Genomic DNA, 8,232 nt, shown 5'->3' with positions numbered 1-8,232 from the left:
TCTGAGAAAACGACAGAGAAGGTTCCTATTCCCCTGAAGATTCTACGATAGCAGCAAACATAGATGATAAACAAATGCTGTGATGATAGGATGATCGGGAAGGGCAGAGAGCCAACCAAAGTCCTGGCGAAGAGGAACAGGTAGAGGAAAACAGTGAGTGCAAGGTCTTGCAATGGAGAGGAAGTCTCTAAACCTAAAGAAACAGCTGTGACTGGAGCGAAGGAGACTGCGGTGCAGGCAGAGCTGAGAACAGCGGCTCATCTTTCACGCCATGGCGGACCCACAGAATACCGGGTCATCCACCTGCAAGTCACTCCCTTCTTCGAGTAGTCTCCGTCTTCTCTGATAATATTGTACTGAACAAGGTTGCAGGGTCAAAAGAAATGTTAGTGGAAGCGCTTTGCAAACGACCGTTTGCAGCAGTATCATAAACACAACCATCTGAGAAAGTTGTCAGGAGTTCAGCCGGGAACGGCGGAGCCGCGTTGGCGGGCGCGTGCGCGGTGGGCGCCGGAGCGAGGAGGGAAGTGGAAATCAGCCTGCGGAACCGCCTCTGCTGGATTCCCGGTCCCTCCCACTTCCGCGGGTACCCAACCGAACGTCGCCTGCGTGCTGACGTCAGGCGCGTGCCCCTGTCCGGCAGCCGAGTAGACCCCGCGCAGTGCTGCCAACGCCCCGGCGGAGAAGCTGAGGTGAGTGCGGGGCCCGAGGCTCCCCGCGGGAGCGGCATCGGCATCTCAGCCGCACTGTCCTGTCCGCCACCCCTGGCCTTTTCCGGTCCGTGGCAACACCCCGCTTTTGGGTTCCCGGGAAGCCTGGGAGCGCGGGTCTCAGGGTTGGGGCGGTGCCTGGCTCGCGCGGCGCTGTCCGGGCGAGCGCGGGTCCGGGTTCTGTGGAGGAACAGAGGGCAGGCGGTCCCGGCTGGGAAGGCGAGGAGCGCACGTCCCGCAGAGGGGAGTGCTGCCGGGGCCAGGGGTCCTGGCTTGAGGGCGCTGGCTGGGCCGGGCTGTCACCGGACAGCGGCGGAAGGAAGGGGTCACACCCATCCCGGCCGCTTGGGCTCCCCTCCCCCCTGGCCGGCCCTGCTGGCCTCGAGGGCAGGCGGCAGGCTGGGGCGCCGTGGGTCTCAGACGCGGAGCCGCTCGCAGACGCTCGGGCTGAACGGGAGTGTCTGTGGTTTGGTCGCCCGGGTGGGTCAGCCCCCTGTGCAAGGGATTCAACTTCCTGCTTCGCCGGGCGCCGCAGCGGACATTTTGCGGCGGGCGGGGGGAGGGGAGCGGAATTGCTAGCCCGGCGGCGAAGTGGCGGTCTGGGAGGGGGCGGCTTGCGGGCTGTTCTGGGCTGTGCCTGCGACCGGCTTCCCTCGGTAGCCTCGCCTCTCGACGCTGGGTCCGGGTTGGGTGGGTCTGATTGCCGTTTCTCCAGTCTCTCTATCCCTGCTTTAGGTTGAGTTTCTAATACCATTTCCGTTTGCTTCTCCAACTCTTTATCTCATTGCCTATGCAGCTGAAGCTTCCCTTTCTGGAAGTTACCTAACCACCTCTCGAAACTGCCGTCTGACGCTTTCTTAATTCCTCATATTAGGGGGAAATTTTCTTTGTTCGTATGTTTTTTTCCTCCCCTTTAAGTCCAAGAGAAATGCAGTGTGGAAGATTACGTCATCGCAGTATAAGGGGTGAGAGTTTAACTCCTGCAAGTCAGGGACTCACCAAATTAAGACAGCATTTTGCAGTCCTTAGTTGAATATCCTGCCTGTTTCCCAACGCATCGTATTCAGAGATCTTTTCAAATGCACCTAAAAGCCAGGAAGATTTAAAATCTCAAGATGAGTTGGTGCCAGGCAATAAAGCGTAAGACAACACCTTCTACAGCCACTTATGGAGGCAGTGCCTTTAAAGATCCCTTTGTAGTCGAACGAAGTGAATTTATTTGTGGAAGCATCTCTGACCCAGAGTGACTTTCCCAGACTGTTTAATGTCTCCCGTATGACTTAATGGTGCAGAGTGCAAACCTTAGTTGACCCACGTGTGCTTTTTGTGACAAGGGAAAAGAGAATCAGTTTATTTTCCCCCTAATCTTTGCTTGCTAGACACTTTTACTTTTGTAATTAAACACCAGTTTTGGATTTTTTACTAAAAAAGCCTAAGTAACGTTTTCAGACCTTTGGAATCACGGTATTTGTTCCCCAGAATGTTAGGTACATCCTTCATGGAGTACAGGGTATGGTAGCACAGAAAAATGTTAGCATTGTAAAGCAAATGAAATCAGCCCTGACCCGTGTAGCTCAGTTGGTTGGGTGTCTTTCCGCAAAGCAAGGGTTCCCCGGTTCATCCCCTGTTGGGGCACATGCCTGGGTTGTGGGGCATGCAAGAGAAGCAACCCATCGATGTTTCTCACCCTCCATTTCTCCCTTCCCCTCTAAAAATAAATGAAATTTTAAAGCAAATGAGACCCAATTCTGTAATGCATTGTAAGATTAGTTCTTGTTGGAACAAGTTCTTTCCTATTATTTCTCATTTGTATAGAGAGAATAAATTGCTTGTTAAGAAACACTTTACCCTGGCTGGTGTGGCTCAGTGGATTGAGTGCAGGCTGGCCTGCGAACCAAAAGGCTGGTTCAGTTCCTAGTAGGGGCATATGCCTGGGTTGTGGGCCAGGTTCCTAGTAGGGGCAACCACGCATTGATGTTTCTCTCCTTTTTTTCCTTCCTCTCTCTAAAAATAAATAAAAATCTTTTAAAAAAATTAAAAAAAGAAACACTGGAAGAAGTGGTAGGTTTAAACTGGCTTTCTTTTCTTTTTTTTTTTTTAAGGATTTTATTTGTTTATCTTTAGAGGGGAAGGGAAGTAGAGAAATATCAGTGTGTGGTTGCCTCTCATGAGTCCCCTGCTGGGAACTGGCCTGCAACCCGGGCATGTGCCCTGACTGGGAATTGAACCGCGATCGTGTGGTTCGCAGGCAGAGCTACACCAGCCAGGGCTAAACTGGCTTTCTGTAGAGTGTAGGTGTTGTAGAGTAATTGGATAGGTGTGGAATTTGGATCTTCTGAAATAATGTTTGCCATAATTTATCTTGTTTTAATATAAAAATGGAACACTTATCTGCTTCCTTATTTCTTGAGTTTTCCATTTTTAAGAAGTTTAAATATATATCAGTTTGTATCACTTGTCTTAAAATACACCAGAATAGTTTTTAGTTTACAGGGTTTAGACTGAGGCAGTGAGATAAAAGATTGGTAATTAACTGAGTAATAAGAAATGAGATCTTCCAGTAATTTCTTCAAGACCAAAAAGGTATCATATCCTCTTAAAATGTTTTCACATAATAATGAATACTTGTATTCAGTTAAACCTCATTTTTTTGGAATCTAAGATAGGTGTTACAGCTTAGGGTATTCTGGGGGTTTAAATCAAATATCAGTGAGATTCTTAAAGCCCACTGAGACCAAGTCTTGACTATTTTGTAACATCGAGATTTGTTTTCTCTCATTTGGATAATTTTTCTACTTATAACTTTATATTATAAAAACATTTCTAGTTATTTTTTAAAATTATTTTGTTCAATTACAGTTGTCTGTATTTTGTCCCCACCCTCCCCCCCATTTCTAATTATTTTTTTAAAGGTTTTAATTTATTTTTAGAGAGAGGGGAAAAGAGGGAGAGAAGGAGAGAAACATTGATGTGTGAGGGAAACATGGATTGGTTGGCTGCCTTTCACAAACCCTCAACTGTGGGGCTGGCCTGTAACCCAGGCAGGTGCCCTGCTGGGGAATTGAACTGTCAATCTTTTGGTCTGCAAGCGGGTGCTCAGTCCACTGAGCTACACCAGCCTGGGCTCTAGTTATTTTTGAAATGGTTGCACTAATAAAACATATTAATCCAAGACCTTTCACATTTTAAGTACAATTTATTATGCCCATTTGGGAGTACTATTTATAGGTATTTTGGGGAGTAAAAATATGTACTTTTATTTGTAGATAAATTTTAAATGCATTTCTTCATTGTTTTAGGGTCTTTTGAGAGGATAAGAAACAATGAGGAGCATTTCAGGATACGGGCTAGCAGGAGGAGGGCTTAATATTTTGTTAACTTATTTCCCATAAATCTATATATCATGCTATATTGAAGGGCTTCATTCTAGGCTTTCAGTATTTAATATTTTCTTCCAAATTTATTAGCTTCCCTCATTAGAATATAGGTTCTATGAAGGCAGGGCTTTGACTTTGCATGGTCACTCCTGTATCCCTAGAAATGTTTGTCAAATGAATGAATTTGATGATGTTTGAGGGTTAACTTTCTCTTCCTGCATATTGTGTAGGCCTGTGTACTACCGTGTTTCCTGAGACTGACTTTGTGCTTGCTTAGCCATATCCATATTTGGGCTCATTGAAATGATGATTTCTAATCTATTTTTGTTTGACTGTGTCCATCTGTTTATTTCAGTATCTTTGCAGCTTTTTTTTTATCTGGACAGTTTACTATTGCTTAGAAAATCTTTTTTTTATTTTTTAGAAAATCTCTTCTGATGATCAGTTCTTATACTCCTAAAAATTATTCAGACTTTAATGTTTTATTCCTCTATTTCTTTGTTAGCAGTAGCAGCTTATTTTTGCCACTTCTCCTTTACTCAACAGTATCAGATTCCTGGTCATGTTATGCTTTGTCCCTTACCAGTTTCTACTTTTAGTTACTCATCCCTTCAGTTCAAAATATTTTTGCTAAAGCAGTTTTCGTTACTTGCCATTTTAGCTATGTCTGCCACTGCTGCTGTTTTAACTCCTGGATGTCCTAGCTGCTCCTGGGACATTGGTCTCCAACTGCTTAGTTCATGAAATGAAATCAGGTGTTTTACCACCAAAATGGTGTACCGTAAAACAGTTTTTTTAGAAAAATATTTTTTCTCCAATATTTAGCTATTCTGAAGTTCCGCACAGTTTCTAATATAGCAAAAAACTACGTATTGTTAAGTCATGGTATTCACAAAGCATCAGCGGTTTGTCACTTGAAAAGAACCTTGTTGCTCTCTCTGCTTTAACACTGCTCTTTAACACATACAGTTTTCCCCAGAGTAAGCCATTAAGATTTGCCATTTTTATTCTGCTGCTGTGTGTTCTTGAGAAAAATACTACTAGTAAGTAATGTCTTTGTGACTCAGGTTTATCTTCTGTAAAATAGGGCTAGTGATAGTGCCTACCTTGCAGTATTATGGGAATTAAATCAGGTACATGGTACATACTTGGTAGGTGTTGGCTCTTGTTATCATTGCAGCGTCTCTTAGGCCCCAACTTTTGTGAAGTTACTTGCATTTTCCCCAGTCATCAACATTTTAATAACCCTCTCTCTCTCAGGTTAATCTCATGAAACCATTACAATTATTAAATGAAGTGGAAATTGTTGCCTGCTTTAATTTTTTGTCCTTTATTTTAATGAGCATCTTAGAAGCAAAGATGTAAGGTTCCAGGGATGCCTTGTATGGTCTGTGGACCAAGCAGCATAAGCATCACTTTGGAGCTCATTAGAAATCTCAGGCTCTATCCCATTCCTACTGAATCTGAATCTGCATTTTAACAAGATCCCCACGTGATTTTTAGGCACAGTGAAATTTGGAGCACCTCTTGGGGACTGCTAAAGTGATGTCTGCTAAAGAAATTTCAGAAACAATGTTGAGTGTTTTATTCTTAATTTCTCCCCTGCTTAATTAGGTATAGCCAGGTTCCTTTTAGGCAGTGTACCAGACTTTATTGCAAAGATCATATCTTAAAGTGAATGGGGAACCCATTTGGTTTTTGAAGGAATTATAGTTTCTTGTTTATTGTATAGAACCACCTTATGTCTACACATTATCAGGAACAAATGTGTTTAGTTATTAAAATGCAGTTGCCCAGTTAGTAATGAATAAGTAGATAAATCTTAAACTCTAGTGCATCAATTACACATTTGAACTCAAATAACATTTTATTGGAAACTTATTATGAAGTTAATCATTTAAGTAGCTGTTGGTCATGAAAACAGGGGCAACATAAAATTGATGTTTTGCTGGTCAAATGTAAAAAGTTTTATGCCTTCTTTAAAAGAAACCATAGCCCTGGATGGGTAGTTAAGTTGGTTAGAGCATTGTCCTGGTACACCAAGGTTGTGGGTTCAACTCCCAGTCAGGGTACATACAAGAATCAACCAATGAATGTATAAATAAATGGAACAAGAAATCGATGTTTCTCTCTCCCATTTACTCTCTCTCTTTAAAATCAGTAAATAAACAAATCATATCTCCAATCTCAAGGGAAGATGTTAGAAGCAAAATCTAGTCTGTCTTAGGTGCCATATTGAAAAATTAGTGATATTTTTAAAGGACTGGATTGATTTTTTCCTCTAATAACTTTTTTCTTTTTCTTAAACTATTTGGAGTGGGGGAAGTTCACCAGTGCTATCGCTTTGCAGTGTGTGCTCTAGAGGAGTGTTTCTTCACCCTTTTGAAATCAAGGCAGACATAGAAAATGCCACACAGTAGTGAATGGATGAGGCTGCTTTTGACTGACTGGAGGTGCTGCAGACCCCTGGGGGATCAGTGTCTAGACACACCTTTGTCCATTATCTGTGTCCCAAGTGGCAATATGAAGCCATCTACTATTGGAAGTTAGACTGAATCCATCTTTTTCAGCTAAAGAGATTATCACTGTTTGCTACTCCTTGTCAATACAGAAGAAATTGGGGACAGATCAAATGAGTAGATCAAATGAGTAGATGAAATGAGGGTGAGATGGAGGTGGAACAGAAGAATACTGTGTTAATTAGTAGTAAGGAGTGTGAGAAGAGGATACATTTTATAGAAAGCATAAGCAAGACTTCAGATAAAATCCATTGGCTTTGTTGATTGGCACTTGAATATTTTGTACATTTTTTGGCTTGTTTTTAACTGTTTAAAAGCAGATAGAGAAGAGTGGGAAATAAAGATTCTTAAGGATTAAATTAATATCTGTGGTTTTAGGGTTTTCCATTATAATATGTCTTCTCTAGAGCTACTAGTATTTGTTTCACCAGCTGAGTGGTATTTGAGAGCTCAAATTTGGAATCTTACAAAGTAAAATTAAATTATCTATATTGATTATTACTTTCCCAGAAAATCATATTTTATTGTGGAGCTTAAGAGTAACAGTAAGATTTTAAAATGTAAAATTTCAGTTATCTGGTAACAAGGAAAATGGATAGTTACTGTGAATATTAGAGTGCTAAGGTTTAAGTTACCATCTGATAGCCTCATTTGTTTTAAAAAGTGTACAAATAATATAAATAGTACAAAATATAAGCTATGGAAATGTTTGAGTTATTTTAGGTCATATTATTTATTTTGTTCATCATAGGGGCCAAGGAAATATTAGATCATTCTAAGAGTTTATAAACCATAGAGATGGGGGTAGGGACACTTTTTAATTTCAAGAGTAATGCCTGTGTTGTTTCTCTAGTGTTTCAGAATACCTGAAAGATGTTTTCATGTGGGAGGGTGTCAGATTAATTAGGAACTCTACTTATTATATCCCCATCTTGGAGTTCATATGTATTATATATGTTTATTAAAGGCTCTGAGGAATTAGATTTGTTAGAATTTAAAAAAATTTTTTATTTTTCAATTACAGTAGATACTCAGCATTTTATATTAGTTTCAGGTGTACAGTATAGTGGTTAGACAATCATAGTTTATTGATACAAAGTGATCCCCCCAAATTTCAATACCCACCTGGCACCATACATAGTTATTACAGTATTACTGGCTGTATTCCCTGTGCTGTATTTTACATCCCTATGACTGTTTTGTGGCTACCAGTTTGTACTTATTAATCCCCAGAGAATCTGTTTAATTCAGTGGTTTTTAAACTTGTTTGATGGAGCTCTCCCTTCTCCCCATGGAGGATTCTTTAAAGTTTTGAGAAAATGTACTGGGAGACACTGTTGTCTGGTGATTTATTAGTCTCTCTTAGGTTTAAAGGCTGTTGGTGTGGCCAAACAATGTTTGCTATGGGCAGAAAAGTGGGAAACATTTTCTCATGTCCCTGTGGTAGGTGAATGGTAGAAACTTCAGCAACAGCTGTGGATTGTCTACTCTTGCTCCAGGATTGTCTGAGCTCCATTCAGAAGTTGTATAGAAATTGCTAATTTGCAATTTCTTGGGATGGAACTGAGCACTTACGTATATGATACATATTTGAGGTATTTCAATTAAACCTGGGACAAAGTATTG

General features: G+C 41.4%; 1 protein-coding gene across 3 annotated transcripts in view; it reads left to right on the top strand.

Annotated features, from left to right (window-relative positions):
* Positions 1–585: 585 nt before the first annotated feature.
* Positions 586–8,232, top strand: part of CDC42 (cell division cycle 42) — a 50,282-nt gene continuing 42,635 nt past the window's right edge. The window contains exon 1 of one of the 3 annotated variants that reach the window (XM_053660284.1): positions 586–692. The gene's annotated coding sequence lies outside the window, so the exon portion shown is untranslated. Of the gene's footprint in view, positions 693–732; positions 778–8,232 lie in introns of those variants that run through there. The other 2 variants (XM_037135839.2, XM_037135840.2) reach the window with 2 other exon arrangements.

Source organism: Artibeus jamaicensis, unplaced genomic scaffold, assembly GCF_021234435.1.
Source record: "Artibeus jamaicensis isolate MK-2021 breed Jamaican fruit bat unplaced genomic scaffold, CSHL_Jam_final scaffold_847, whole genome shotgun sequence".
Classification (NCBI taxonomy): Eukaryota; Metazoa; Chordata; class Mammalia; order Chiroptera; family Phyllostomidae; genus Artibeus; species Artibeus jamaicensis.
Note: the sequence above shows the minus strand (reverse complement) of the source record. Positions and strands in the feature narration are given on the sequence as shown.